Source organism: Dipodomys merriami, unplaced genomic scaffold, assembly GCF_024711535.1.
Source record: "Dipodomys merriami isolate MVZ:Mamm:240054 unplaced genomic scaffold, mDipMer1.0.p SCAF_122, whole genome shotgun sequence".
Taxonomy (NCBI): Eukaryota; Metazoa; Chordata; class Mammalia; order Rodentia; family Heteromyidae; genus Dipodomys; species Dipodomys merriami.
Window position 1 is genome coordinate 1,424,044 of NW_027202516.1, and position 14,342 is coordinate 1,438,385.

The following is a 14,342-nucleotide window of genomic DNA, read 5'->3' on the forward strand; positions in this document are numbered from 1 at the left end:
CGTGGGCGGCGCCCGTCAGTGACGCTGACCTTTATTTATTTATTTATTTTATTTTATTTTATTTTATTTTGGGTCTGGTCGTGGGGTCTGAACTCTGGGCCTGGGCACTGTTCCTCAGCTCTTCAGCTCAAGGCTAGCGCTCTACCACTTGAGCCACAGCGCCACTTCCGGCTTTTTTCTTTTTGCTTATGTGGTGCTGAGGAATCGAACCCAGGGCCTCAGGCATGCAAGGCAAGCGCTCTACCACGGAGCCACCTTCCCAGCGCAACGCTGCCCTTTAAATGCAGGAACCTTTCACTCTCGGTCCTTGGCTTCCATCACAGAATGTAGATTTCTGGACAAGTCACCGTGGTAAGAAAACCCGGCGGAGCTTTATTAAGTAAACAAGCAGGCAAGCAGACAGACAGACAGACGGATGGACGCTCTTCAGGTGGGGCCACTCTCACGGGGAGACAGAGGGACAGACGGCAGCTCCTTGGGGCCGGGTGTTTACAGGGCAGGGCAGGGCTGGGCTTCAACGCTGTGCGGGGAGAGGTCGTCTTAGCTGTGATCACACTGTGGGCTTCCAGGTGGGACCATCGCATGCTGAGCTAAGAAGGCCTGCTGTCTGCCTCTGGAGTGGGAGATGCGGAAGTCACAGACATGAAGCTCTTGTAGCCTCTGACACACAGAACCAACATGTGAACTGTAAATAACAACTTTAATGTGCTTTTGTTTAATCCATGCTGTTAGTGATTTGGTGTCAGGCAGCCATGCATCCATCCATCCATCCATCCATCCATCCACCCATCCATCCATCCATCCATCCACCCATCCACCCATTCATCCATCCACCCATCCATCCATCCATCCATCCATCCACCCATCTATCCATCCATCCACCCATCCATCCATCCATCCACCCACCCACCCATCCATCCACCCATCCATCCATCCATCCATCCATCTACCCATCTATCCATCCATCCACCCACCCACCCATCCATCCACCCATCCATCCATCCATCCACCCACCCACTCACCCATCCAACTACCCACCCATCCACCCATCTACCCATCCACCCATCCACCTATCCAACCACCCACCCATCCATCCATCCATCCATCTACCCACCCATCCATCCATCTATCCATCCACCCACCCACCCACCCACCCATCCATCCACCCATCCACCTACCCACCCATCCATCCATCTATCCATCCACCCACCCATCCATCCATCTGTCCATCCACCCACCCATCCATCCACTCCTCCACCCACCCACCCATCCATCCACCCACCCACCCACCCATCCATCCATCCACCCACCCATCTATCCATCTGGCCATCCACCCACCCATCCATCCATCCATCCACCCACCCATCCATCCACCCATCCATCCATCCATCCACCCACCCATCCACCTACCCATCCATCCATCTGTCCATCCACCCACCCACCCACCCACCCATCCATCCATCCATCCATCCACCCACTCACCCATCCATCTGTCCATCCACCCACCCACCCATCCCACCCATCCGTCCATCCACCCACCCACCCATCCACCCACCCACCCATCCATCCAGCCACCCACCCATCCACCCACCCATCCACCCATTTGTCCATCCATCCACCCACCCATCCATCTATTCCTTTTCCCATGCCTCCATCCCTCCATCCATCCCTCCATCTATCCGTCTGTCCCTCCATGCATGCATGTATGCATTGTTTTGCAAAATGGACTCCAGTGGGAATATCTGCTCCTTGTTCTCGCCTAGAATTCATGGAATTCCCTGCAGACGAGCCCAGTGTGCACAGGCTTTCTACATGCTGTGAAAAACCGCAGCACCTAGATGTGACGTGTGCACCTGCCGTCACGTGCTCTTCTGTATGGATGCAGAGAAATCAACGAGGAGGCGGTGACGGGCAGAGGGAGCGTGAGCAGAGTAGGTGAGGAGCTGGGAGCCAGCGCTGCTCCCTTTCTTGGCACTTCAGAGGATCCTCCTCCCCTCCCCCTCCCCCCTTTCCTCTCTTCTTGCCCCCTCCTCGCCGCCCTCCCTTTCCTGGCAGAGAGCCTCCTGTGGGCTGTGAACAGCGGACTCTGTCGCGCGCAGCTCCACGCTGCTATGGCCTGCGTTGGGTACTGGGCTCCACGGAGGCGCAGAGTTGGTGGTTACACACCGCTCTAAAGCACGGGAGGCAGAAACGGTCTTCCGGTGTGGTGGCCTTGTCACAGCACCTAGAAGAGTCAACAGGGGTTTCTGACGTTCACCGTTCAGTGATGGCGGCCGCCCGGCACGGTTCCCCACCTGTCATGGCTGCATTCTGCAGCTATGCACAAGTACATGAGGCGGACTTGGCTTTGCAGTGATAAATTCCAGAAAATTCTGAGGAGATGATGACTGCAGGCCGGTGGAGGTGTGGGTTGATGAGACTGGTGTCTGTTCTTTTTCCACGGCTGCCGTATCACGGGTCCACAGCCTGGGGCTTACACGGAGGTTCCCCTCACAGTGCATGGCGGGGAGCTGACCTGACGGCGCTGGCCGGCCGCGGCCTCCGAGGCCCTTTCCTGCGGTGGACGCAGCGCCCCCCGCGCCCCCCCCACACCCCCCGTGCCCCCCGCACGCCCCCCGCGCCCCCCCGCACGCCCCGTGCCCCCCCACCCCCCCGCACGCCCCCCCCGCACGCCCCCCCTCCCCGCACGCCCCCCCCCCCCCCCGTGGCCTCTCGCTGCCTGGCAGGCCTTCTCCCAGTCTCTTCCCGGAAGGCACGGGCCGTACTGGCTCAGCACCACACGGTGCCCGCGTCTCACCTCACGCACTCTTCTCTTGAATGCCAGGCCCCTTTCAAGGCTCAGTGTGCGGTACTGGGTGCACAGACCCTCGCATGACTTTGTTTCTGGTGCTGGAGACGGAACCCGGGCGTGTACGGCTGTGCCAGCCCTCCACCACCGCGCCAGCTCGGCCACAGCCCGCGCCCGCCGGCCTTAATGACCCCTTGGAAGGCGCTGTCTCCAAATCCAGTCGCAGCCTGCGGTCAGGACTTCTAAGTACGGATTCTGGGCAGACAGACTGAATGAAGCCCCGGGCAGCTGCGCCCGCTGGCGAGGGCGGATAATCAGGAGCTTCGCGAGCCTGGAGGTGCCAGCTCCCACGAAACAGCCGTGGCTGTGACTTCGCTGTCGCCGCGGTAACTCACAAGAATGGGTCTGTGGTTGCTCAGGCCTGGGATCCCATGGTCCTGCAGTATTTGGGAAGGCTGGCTCTGTTTTAACTTACAGTGTCAACTTTCTGTCTGAGTGATGATATGCGTAAAAAATGATTGACAAAGCAACTTGGTTTTCCTGGATGAAAGTCAGGAAATCAGGTATTTCCCGACCGTTTGTTAATAAGTGCTCTTTTGTCTCAGGAGGAGGGGTCGGCAGGGATCACGCACTGCAGGTTGATGTCAGAGACGCCGAGCAGCACACTTGGTAGAGTAACTGCTAACCGCCAGCCTTTACGCAGGGCTGCGTCAGAAGAAGAGAGAGAAACACAAAAGTGCGGCCGTCTGGGATAGGAGAGCATGTCTTTACAGACCTCCATGCCCACGGGCATGCAAGGAGGGAGCCCAGATCGCTGGACAACTGAAGGGTAATTGAGAAAAAAAGAAAAGTGCTTTTGAGCAAAGAAAGCCAACACAATCATTTGATGCTTACCATATGATGGCCGTTTAAAGGCTTGTATCAGTCCTGCCGCTCATCTGTGCCTCTGCTGCTTATTTAAGTGTGTGTTTACTTTCAGTGGCTTTTCACGTAGTGACTGTGTGTGTCACAATGCACGCCGCTCCCAAAGGCGCTGAGTGGTGGTGGTGTCCTTGTGCCTGACCTTCGACGCGGGGCTCACCTGGCAAGGTGGGGGATGTGACTCATCATCTTCAAGACCCGGCACACACCCAGAGTCCGAGGAATACAGGATTTCTGTTAACCATAGCAAGACAAAGGCGGCGTATTAGTGTGGCACAGATTTTGCAAATCTGCTGTAGAAATGAAACATGTTCCGCCCCTCGCAGCGGAGCGTGGGTCTGCAGAAGCCTGTGTGCACCCAGCCCTCTTGTATTCAGAAGGAAAAAAAATTGGTCCAGTGCCACTTCTTTGAAATAGAAGCCCTCGGCCGACTGTAGCAGCTGAGAGTCTTGAGCTGGAGTAAGAGTCCATGTGGGGCTTAGCGGTGGGACTGGCTGGTGGGAAGATGGTCGGCGCGACTCCACGGCAGTGAGCTCGATGCCTGGGCTCACACGGGAGCGGAGGGGGGCGCAGGGGGTAGAAACGCACACTCCAAGCCCAGTAGTTTACCCACAATCCTTGTGTATCCCGTACTTTAACTCCTAGTTGCTCTAAGTGTGAAAAACTATACCAGCAGCATTGTTCTACGTTCAGAACCCTGGTTGCTGTCTTTTGTAATGGAAAACAATCAAGATGCATTGTGTCCACATAGCATTTCCTTGAGCGTAACTCCTTTGCACAACTCCTTAAAGACGAAAGCACAGTTAAAGAGCCGATTTGACGTGAAGGAGCGTCCTTGGGGAGTGAGCCCTCGACGGTGGGTGGCGGGAGCCTGGTCTGGGCCCAGGCCCCGTGGAGGCCCCGTGGGAGCTGTGTGGGTGGTCACCCTTGTGTAGTCTGGGAGTACAGGGCAGCGCCTGTGCTGCGGGCTTCGAAGGCTGCGTGGATGGATGGGCAGGTGTGCGAGACCCGTGCTCGCTCACTGTGTTGTGAGCGTGGCAGAGACAGACCGGGACTGTCCATGCTGGCCACACGAGGTGAAGGTCTACAGTAAAAAATCCTGGTCGTATCCTAAATACTTAGGGTGCCCTGTGCTTTCTTGTTCAGTTATTTAACTTTTCTTTTGTAGAGACAGATTAGATCCAGGGCCACGTGCGTGCTAATGAGCGCTGCACAGAGCAATGGGTTCCAGCCCAGACTCCCGTCCCATTATTTGGAGCCGAGCGGTAGAGCTTTGCTGTGTTCCCAGGACCACTGGCAAGCGGTGCCTCAGTGCCCCCTTCTTCCTCTGCTTCCCTCCCCTCCCTCTTCCCGCTTTCCTTCTCCCCTGCCCTTCACTCACACGAGGCGCCGGCCGGCCAGGGAGGCGCCGGCCGCACTGGACTGTGCAGAGCGGGCTGAGCCTCCGGAGGCCGCGATTCTCTTGGAGAAAGGCCGAAGCAACGGATCCGTGAAGGGCGCGAACCCCAGAGGGCTCGCGAGAGGCCACACCCGGGCCGGTGCGCGGCACCCGACTGCCTCGGGGGTTCTCTTCTAGCCGTGGCGCAGACAGAATGACATCCTCTCTGGGTTGTAAGTGCACATTTGCGTGTGTGCATGTATGTGCGTGTGCGTGTGTGTGCGTGCGTGTGCGTGTTTACATGTGCACGCGCATGTATGTGTGCGCACGTGTGTGTGCGCGTGTGTGCGTGTTTACATGTGCACATGTGTGCATGTGTGTACGTACGTATTTACATGTGCACACGCGTGTATGTGTGCATGTGTGTGTGCGTGTTTACATGTGCACGCGCGTGTATGTGTGCGTGTGTGTGTGCATGTGTGTTACAGGGTGCACATCCCGTCTCCTGCTGCGCTTGTGTATTTGGCGTGCTACACTGTAAGACTTACCCTGCGGCTCGCAGCTGCTGTCGGCCCAGACGGATTCATTCGCAGCTTTGCCACCACAAGCCTCATCCTCAAGAGAGAGACGGCTTCCACACTTCCACACCACTTCCTTGTTTTTGTGCCTCTGGAAATTTCCACTCTCATGGGAGCAGGTGAATTATGGGTGCAGTCCCCCCCAGGGCACCACTAAAGCACCCCTGTCAATCCCTCAGTTTCCAGAATCTACCAGCATCTAGTGGGCTGGCTTGTCTGCCTGAGCATCCACCCCTCCTCGCACAATCACCCGGCCGACCCAAGCCTTCCCAGCGCTGCCCGGGGGTCGCCCGGGCCCTGCACTCTGCTCTGAGCCTGGGCCAGGCCCCAGCCCCACAGCCCCCCACAGCCCCCCACAACCTCCACAGCCCCCACAGCCCCCCACAACCTCCACAGCCCCCACAGCCCCCCACAACCTCCACAGCCCCCCACAACCTCCACAGCCCCCCACAACCTCCACAGCCCCACAGCCCCCCACAACCTCCACAGCCCCCACAGCCCCCCACAACCTCCACAGCCCCCACAGCCCCCCACAGCCCCCCACAGCCCCCCACAACCTCCACAGCCCCCCACAACCTCCACAGCCCCCACAGCCCCCCACAACCTCCACAGCCCCACAGCCCCCACAGCCCCCCACAGCCCCCCACAGCCCCACAGCCCCACAGCCCCACAGCCCCACAGCCCCCACAACCTCCACAGCCCCACAGCCCCCCACAGCCCCCACAGCCCCCCACAGCCCCCCACAGCCCCCACAGCCCCACACAGCCCCCACAGCCCCACAGCCCCACAGCCCCCCACAGCCCCCACAGCCCCACAGCCCCCACAGCCCCCCACAGCCCCCACAGCCCCACAGCCCCACAGCCCCCCACAGCCCCCACAGCCCCCAAAACCTCCACAGCCCCACAGCCCCCACAGCCCCCCACAGCCCCCACAGCCCCCACAACCTCCACAGCCCCACAGCCCCCACAGCCCCCCACAGCCCCCCACAGCCCCACAGCCCCACAGCCCCACAGCCCCACAGCCCCCACAACCTCCACAGCCCCCACAGCCCCCCACAGCCCCCACAGCCCCCCACAGCCCCCCACAGCCCCCACAGCCCCCACAGCCCCACAGCCCCACAGCCCCACAGCCCCCCACAGCCCCCACAGCCCCCAAAACCTCCACAGCCCCACAGCCCCCACAGCCCCCCACAGCCCCCACAGCCCCACAGCCCCACAGCCCCCACAGCCCCCCACAGCCCCCACAGCCCCCCACAGCCCCCACAGCCCCCCACAGCCCCCCACAGCCCCCACAGCCCCCCACAGCCCCCCACAGCCCCACAGCCCCACAGCCCCACAGCCCCACAGCCCCCCACAACCTCCACAGCCCCCCACAGCCCCCACAGCCCCCCACAGCCCCACAGCCCCCCACAGCCCCCACAGCCCCCCACAGCCCCCCACAGCCCCCACAGCCCCCCACAGCCCCACAGCCCCCACAGCCCCACAGCCCCACAGCCCCACAGCCCCACAGCCCCCCACAACCTCCACAGCCCCCCACAGCCCCCACAGCCCCCCACAGCCCCACAGCCCCCCACAGCCCCCACAGCCCCCCACAGCCCCCCACAGCCCCCACAGCCCCCCACAGCCCCACAGCCCCCACAGCCCCACAGCCCCACAGCCCCACAGCCCCCCACAGCCCCCACAGCCCCCACAGCCCCCCACAGCCCCCCACAGCCCCCACAGCCCCCCACAGCCCCCACAGCCCCCACAGCCCCCCACAGCCCCCCACAGCCCCCCACAGCCCCCACAGCCCCCCACAGCCCCACAGCCCCACAGCCCCACAGCCCCCCACAGCCCCCACAGCCCCCACAGCCCCCCACAGCCCCCCACAGCCCCCACAGCCCCCCACAGCCCCACAGCCCCCACAGCCCCACAGCCCCACAGCCCCCCACAGCCCCCACAGCCCCACAGCCCCCCACAGCCCCCACAGCCCCACAGCCCCGGAGCCCCCACAGCCCCCACAGCCCCACAGCCCCACAGCCCCACAGCCCCACAGCCCCCCACAGCCCCCCACAGCCCCCCACAGCCCCCACAGCCCCACAGCCCCACACAGCCCCCACAGCCCCACAGCCCCACAGCCCCCCACAGCCCCCACAGCCCCCCACAGCCCCCACAGCCCCACAGCCCCACACAGCCCCCACAGCCCCACAGCCCCACAGCCCCCCACAGCCCCCACAGCCCCACAGCCCCCCACAGCCCCCACAGCCCCCCACAGCCCCCCACAGCCCCCCACAGCCCCCCACAGCCCCACAGCCCCCACAGCCCCACAGCCCTCCACAGCCCCCACAGCCCCCCACAGCCCCCCACAGCCCCCCACAGCCCCCCACAGCCCCACAGCCCCCCACAGCCCCCCACAGCCCCCACAGCCCCCCACAGCCCCCCACAGCTCCCCACAGCCCCCACAGCCCCCCACAGCCCCCCACAGCCCCCCACAGCCCCCACAGCCCCCCACAGCTCCCCCCTCACCCAAGGACATCAGCTGCATGTCCAGCCTCCAGTTCCCGCCCTCCATCTCTAGCACCGATGATACGTCATGAGCTTTAGCTGGGTCTCGATACGTCATGAGCTTTAGCTGGGTCTCGGGTCCTCTGGGAGCGAGCCGTCCACTGCCGACTGCTCGTCATTGCTCTGCTCCCCAGGAACGTTGGTCTGTGTGCCGCTGATGACAACGGATGGCGCTGCCAGTCCGGCGTGAGGATGGGACTTGGTTTGGGAACGGCTAAATAATCTGCTCTGCGTTATTCAGACACAAAGCCCTCGTCGTGATTTAGTTCTCATGGCAGCTGCAGCAGTTGGGCTGCCTCTCCAGGGCCATGATGACGAGTGGACACACGGCCTCCACCCCCACAGCCTCCACCCCCACAGCCTCCACCCCCACAGCCTCCACCCCCACGGCCTCCACCCCCCACACGGCCTCCACCCCCACAGCCTCCACCCCCACACGGCCTCCACCCCCACAGCCTCCACCCCCACGGCCTCCACCCCCACAGCCTCCACCCCCACACGGCCTCCACCCCCACGGCCTCCACCCCCACACGGCCTCCACCCCCACACGGCCTCCACCCCCGCACGGCCTCCACCCCCACAGCCTCCACCCCCACAGCCTCCACCCCCACAGCCTCCACCCCCACACGGCCTCCACCCCCACACGGCCTCCACCCCCACACGGCCTCCACCCCCACAGCCTCCACCCCCACAGCCTCCACCCCCACACGGCCTCCACCCCCACACGGCCTCCACCCCCACACGGCCTCCACCCCCACAGCCTCCACCCCCACAGCCTCCACCCCCACACGGCCTCCACCCCCACAGCCTCCACTCCCACAGCCTCCACTCCCACAGCCTCCACCCCCACACGGCCTCCACCCCCACAGCCTCCACCCCCACAGCCTCCACCCCCACACGGCCTCCACCCCCCCACGGCCTCCACCCCCACCCGGCCTCCACCCCCCCACAGCCTCCACCCCCACAGCCTCCACCCCCGCACGGCCTCCACCCCCGCACGGCCTCCACCACCACCCAGCCTCCACCCCCGCACGGCCTCCACCACCACCCAGCCTCCACCCCCGCACGGCCTCCACCACCACCCAGCCTCCGCCACCACCCAGCCTCCACCCCTGCACGGCCTCCGCCACCACCCAGCCTCCACCCCTGCATGGCCTCCGCCACCACCCAGCCTCCACCACCGCCTGGCCTCCACCACCACCCAGCCTCCGCCACCACCCAGCCTCCACCACCGCCTGGCCCCTGCCCGCCCAGCGTCCATCTGCATCCCCCAGCTCAGCCTCCCACAAGGAGCGCAGGGAATTCCCGAGGCGTGGTGGCGGTCAGGCCCAACAGCTGCGTCCATCTCCTGCATGCACCGCTGCGGGGACTGGCCTTCCTGCTCAACAGGGAGCCCAACCTGGTGAAGACAGCCCAGGCCTGCCAAAGGGAGGGAGTGTCGGGTAAGGAGTTCAAATCCTGATCTTGGACCTGCAAAAACAAGTCCAAGTCTGAGGAGGAGCTGAGAGGTAAAACAAGGCGCTCACAGGACCTGGGCTGCCACGTACAGGTTGTCTTCCATCTGGACGCCAGGGATTGAGTGACGTCCATGGCCGCACACGCCGTCCACGTCTGCACAGTGTCCACGTCTGCATGCGCCCACCCACGCGTGCTGTGCTGGTGAGGCGTGTGGTGTGTGCACATAGTCCAGGCTGGCCAGCATAATGCCAGAGCCTGCTTGAAACAGGAAAGGCCCACACTGACCCTCGTGGACTGACACGCTCTGCTGAATCCCCTCTGTGCAGCCACCTCAGGGTGATAGAAAAAAGGGGAAATGACAAAAACACACAGAAAGGCTGGAGACGTGGTTCACCCGTGAAGCTCCGCCCTAGCAAGCAAAAGACCCCCAGTTCAAAGTGGAGTGTGCCAACACAGCAGAGAACAGCCCAACCGAGAGCCAGCGGCAGGCCAGGCAGCTGCCCACCCGCAGCCGCCTCCTTCAAAGGCCGGCCTCACAGACTCCCGTGCGTTCATTTCCGTGCGTTTCTAGCGGGAAGCTGCAAGGATGGTTGGAGACCTGCGCGTGTAACGTGGCTGTTCTCAGAAGCCCTCCCACCGCGCGCTGCGTCTCCTCCATTCCTTCCCCACTGAGGGGATGCAACTCTTCCTCTGTCTTGTCTTTTCCTCCTTCTCTCCAGGAGAGGCGAAGTCATTTGTTGAACTAATCAATTAAAGAAGAACATGGAGTTAGGATACAGAGAACCCGGAGAGCTCAGCTCAGCTCCTGTCCTGCCACCAGAAAGCACACTTCCTGTCCTCACTTCCCACGCTCCATTTCCTGTCCTCCACTTCCCATCCTTCACTGGCTCACTTCCTGGCCTCCACTTCCATCTTCCACTTCCCATCCTCCACCCCTCTCTTCCTGTCCTCCACTTCTTGTCTTCCACTTCCTGGCCTCCACTTCCCACTCTCCATTTCCTGTCCTCCACTTCCCGTCCTCCACCCGCTCTCTTCCCGTCCTCCACTTCCCGTCCTCCACCCCTCTCTTCCTGTCCTCCACTTCCTGGCCTCCATCGCCCAGTGTGAGTGGACAGGTCTGTGTCCTGCAATTTTGAGTATGAAGACGTGTTTTGAGTTTCTCACTGTAGCATTTGTTGCACCATCTGGCAAACATTAAGAAGTAAGTATAAAAAAGTTGAGGTTACAAATTACAAGCATTTGGAGTGTCGGACTTCAGTGTGTGTGTGTGTGTGTGTGTGTGTGTGTGTCTAGTTTTGGAGAATTTATGGCTGCTGAGGCTGGGCAGGGGTAAGGCTGGGCTGGTGGCCCCCGTGCCATGCCTGCACACCTTCTGCCCAACCTAGGAAGGCCAGATCCACCGCCTCCAAGCCCCACTGGGTGTGGGAAGCTGGGGCACTGTGTGGACAACCACTGATCTCCTCCTCCTGATCTTCACTGCCCAACCTCCACTGCCTGACCTCCACTGCCTGACCTCCGCTGCCTGACCTCCACTGCCTGACCTCCACTGCCTGACCTCCACTGCCTGACCTCCACTGCCTGACCTCCACTGCCTGACCTCCACTGCCTGACCTCCACTGCCCGACCTCCGCTGCCCGACCTCCGCTGCCCGACCTCCACTGCCCGACCTCCACTGCTGACCTCCACTGCCTGACCCCCGCTGCCTGACCTCCACTGCCTGACCCCCGCTGCCCGACCTCCGCTGCCCGACCTCCACTGCCCGACCTCCGCTGCCTGACCTCCGCTGCCTGACCCCCGCTGCCTGACCTCCGCTGCCTGACCTCCACTGCCTGACCTCCGCTGCCTGACCTCCACTGCCTGACCTCCGCTGCCTGACCTCCGCTGCCTGACCCCCGCTGCCTGACCTCCACTGCCTGACCTCCACTGCCTGACCTCCACTGCCTGACCTCCGCTGCCTGACCTCCGCTGCCCGACCTCCGCTGCCCGACCTCCGCTGCCCGACCTCCACTGCCCGACCTCCGCTGCCTGACCTCCGCTGCCTGACCCCCGCTGCCTGACCTCCACTGCCTGACCTCCACTGCCTGACCTCCGCTGCCTGACCTCCGCTGCCCGACCTCCGCCACCCCCTGGATGCACAGGTGCTGGTCTGTGGTGTACCCCAGGAGGATGCACACCTGAGCGGTGTCTGACATTGAACGTGGAGGTGAGGCCAGCCTCCAGGAGCTCGGGGCTCAGCAGCACACACAGCACAGCATCTTCTCCAGCTGCTGAAGAGACATCCTTGCAGGAAGTGTGCACTTGTCTTTGAGACGCCGCACACCAGCCGCTTCTGCTCAAGCCCTCAGCTCCTCACATGACTTCTGGAGACACTGGAGGGCTAATGTAAGGCCTCAGATATAAAGCTGGGTGTGGTGGCTCCTACCTGTAGTCCCCGCTGTTTGAGAGGCTGAGAGGAGGAACACGTGTGGTCCTGTGTGCAAGACTAGATCGGCCAACGCAGTGAACCTGGCCTCAACACCCAAGCGAAAGACCCTCAAGCCCACACCCAATCCCTGGGAGTCACCGTACAACATGAAACAAACTCCGAGTGATTGTGAAGGAACAGGAATCCAAGAGGGCAAGGCGCGCTACCATCGATGATTAGCTAGAAAATGAGCCGGATGAACAAACTGGAAAGGAGCTAGAGAAACCTTCTATAGATAAAAAACGAAAACCGTGAAGTAGAAAGTGGTAGACGGCGGGTTGTGGACTGACGCCTCGGTGTTTGGTTGGCTGTCTGCTGCGTGTCTGGGGCCGCGTCCTCGGGGGCAGCAGGTGAGGAAGCAAGCCCTTCCACGTGCGGTTCTCAGACAGCCTCTGGAGATCTCCCACAAGCAGTGCGTGAACCCAATTTGGTAAGTATCGCCAATCCTGGTGAACCCCTTTATTTGTGTTTTTAATACTGACTTTGTTAGTCTCCCTTAGTGATCTTGATACATTTTTTGCAGGATGTGTTTCAAAGATAACATTTTTATAGGCGATGCTCAGTGGGAACGCCTTGCTCCACCAAACTCTCAGGCTGCTGAACAAACGGAATTCCAAGGTGACCATCCCAGGCCGGCACGGTGCTCCAGGAGACATTCCCACACACCGGCGGCAGACTCTTAGCGACTGACCGTTTCCATGTTGGTCTGGTTTGGGTGCATTGGAGTCCATTTGTCTAGTTGTGCAATGTATTGACATGTGAGCGTGAGTCTAACCTCCCTGGCCTAGATTTACCATCTTCATTGCTCAGAACAGGAACGACATAGAATGAGAGTTAAAGGCTCTGGCCACGCTCACCACAGTGCTCACCAGACTCATTCTTAGAGGACATGAGAATAGAAAGTCAGGATATGGAGAATTACCATACAATATGAAGAAGAAGGAGAAGAGGAGGAAGAGAAGGAGGAGGAGGAGGAGGAGGAGGAGGAAAGAAGAAAGGAGGAGGAAGAAAGGAGAAAGAAGAGGAGGAGGAAGAGAAGGAAGAGGAGGAGAAAGAAGAAAAAGGAAGAAGAAAGGAGGAGGAGGAAGGGGGGGCACTTGGAATACAAATTTTGTTATGCTTTTCTTATAGTCCCGATCTGACTTGCATGGAAGGTTGTGGCCCCCTCTGAGTTGTCAAATGCCGGCTTCCCCATTTCAGCCGTCGCTGCAGCAGCTCTTTCTCCTGAACCCCCGTTCCGTGTTGCTTGAGTCCTGGTGAAACCGGAGGGTGGAAAGGTCTGCACAGGCTCTTGGAATGGTTTTCAAATTGGGGCAAAGCTGGAGAACCATGGAACTCTCACTTCATATTTGGTTCTTCTGAGTTTGTTCACTTTTAGTTTTAATAAAATGTGAAACAGGACAGAACTCTCTAGGGTACAAGCCTGTTTATTTTATTGTTCTCTGTTTAGTTATTCAAGAAAAAGAGTTACAGAAGTATAATGCTTGCCATCTGTTGTACTTGAGCAGAATCTAGCCCCAAAGTCAAAAAAGTCATGGCAACAACTCACAAAAACAACTGGAATAATATCAGCTCACTATGGTTACTGGCGAAACTTTATTTTTCTCACAAATGAAGTAAGCTTCCTTAGAGGGTTGTTTTAGCATTTGATTTATATCATTATTAAATGTGCCTCCAAAATCATCAACATCTCTAATAACATTGTTATTTAACTCCCTGCCTGATAGCAGATTAGCAGACTTTTCTGTCAGTCTCTTGTCAAACCTCACCCACACTCTGTCTTTGGAGAATATTAATTTTAGGAACTTCTTAGCATAAGATTTTAAGGAAAAATTCATGCATGGATGTAGACACATTTTCCCATAGTATTAAATAGCTACTGCCACCCACAAAATCAAAAAACTTGCATGTAAATTAGGTCAAATAAGGGTCTGCTTATGGCCCCAGAACTTCATATTGTTTTTGTTGTGTTTCCTTTAGAAGTTGTAGATATAAAGAAACACTACATGTTCTTCAAGATAGACAGGTTTTATATGATTGCCTTCTCTACTGGGAACAGAGGTGAAATACATTGACGCCTTTGAAGTCAGCAGGGCTAATGTACAAGGCAACCATTGGAATCACTCTTGCGTTCACCCAGTTTTCTGAAAAGGGGCTCTGGTTACCTCCAGTCAAGGAGAACGGAAGTTGTGTTGCATTCATACACATGTAT

At 60.0% G+C, this 14,342-nt stretch overlaps 1 long non-coding RNA gene across 1 annotated transcript; it reads left to right on the top strand.

The window, feature by feature from the left end:
- Positions 1–255: 255 nt before the first annotated feature.
- On the top strand, positions 256–3,156 carry LOC138823731 (uncharacterized). Its single transcript, XR_011370894.1, has 4 exons — positions 256–351; positions 570–687; positions 1,764–1,935; positions 2,825–3,156. It is a non-coding gene; the product is annotated as an uncharacterized lncRNA (long non-coding RNA).
- The last annotated feature ends 11,186 nt before the right edge of the window (positions 3,157–14,342 follow it).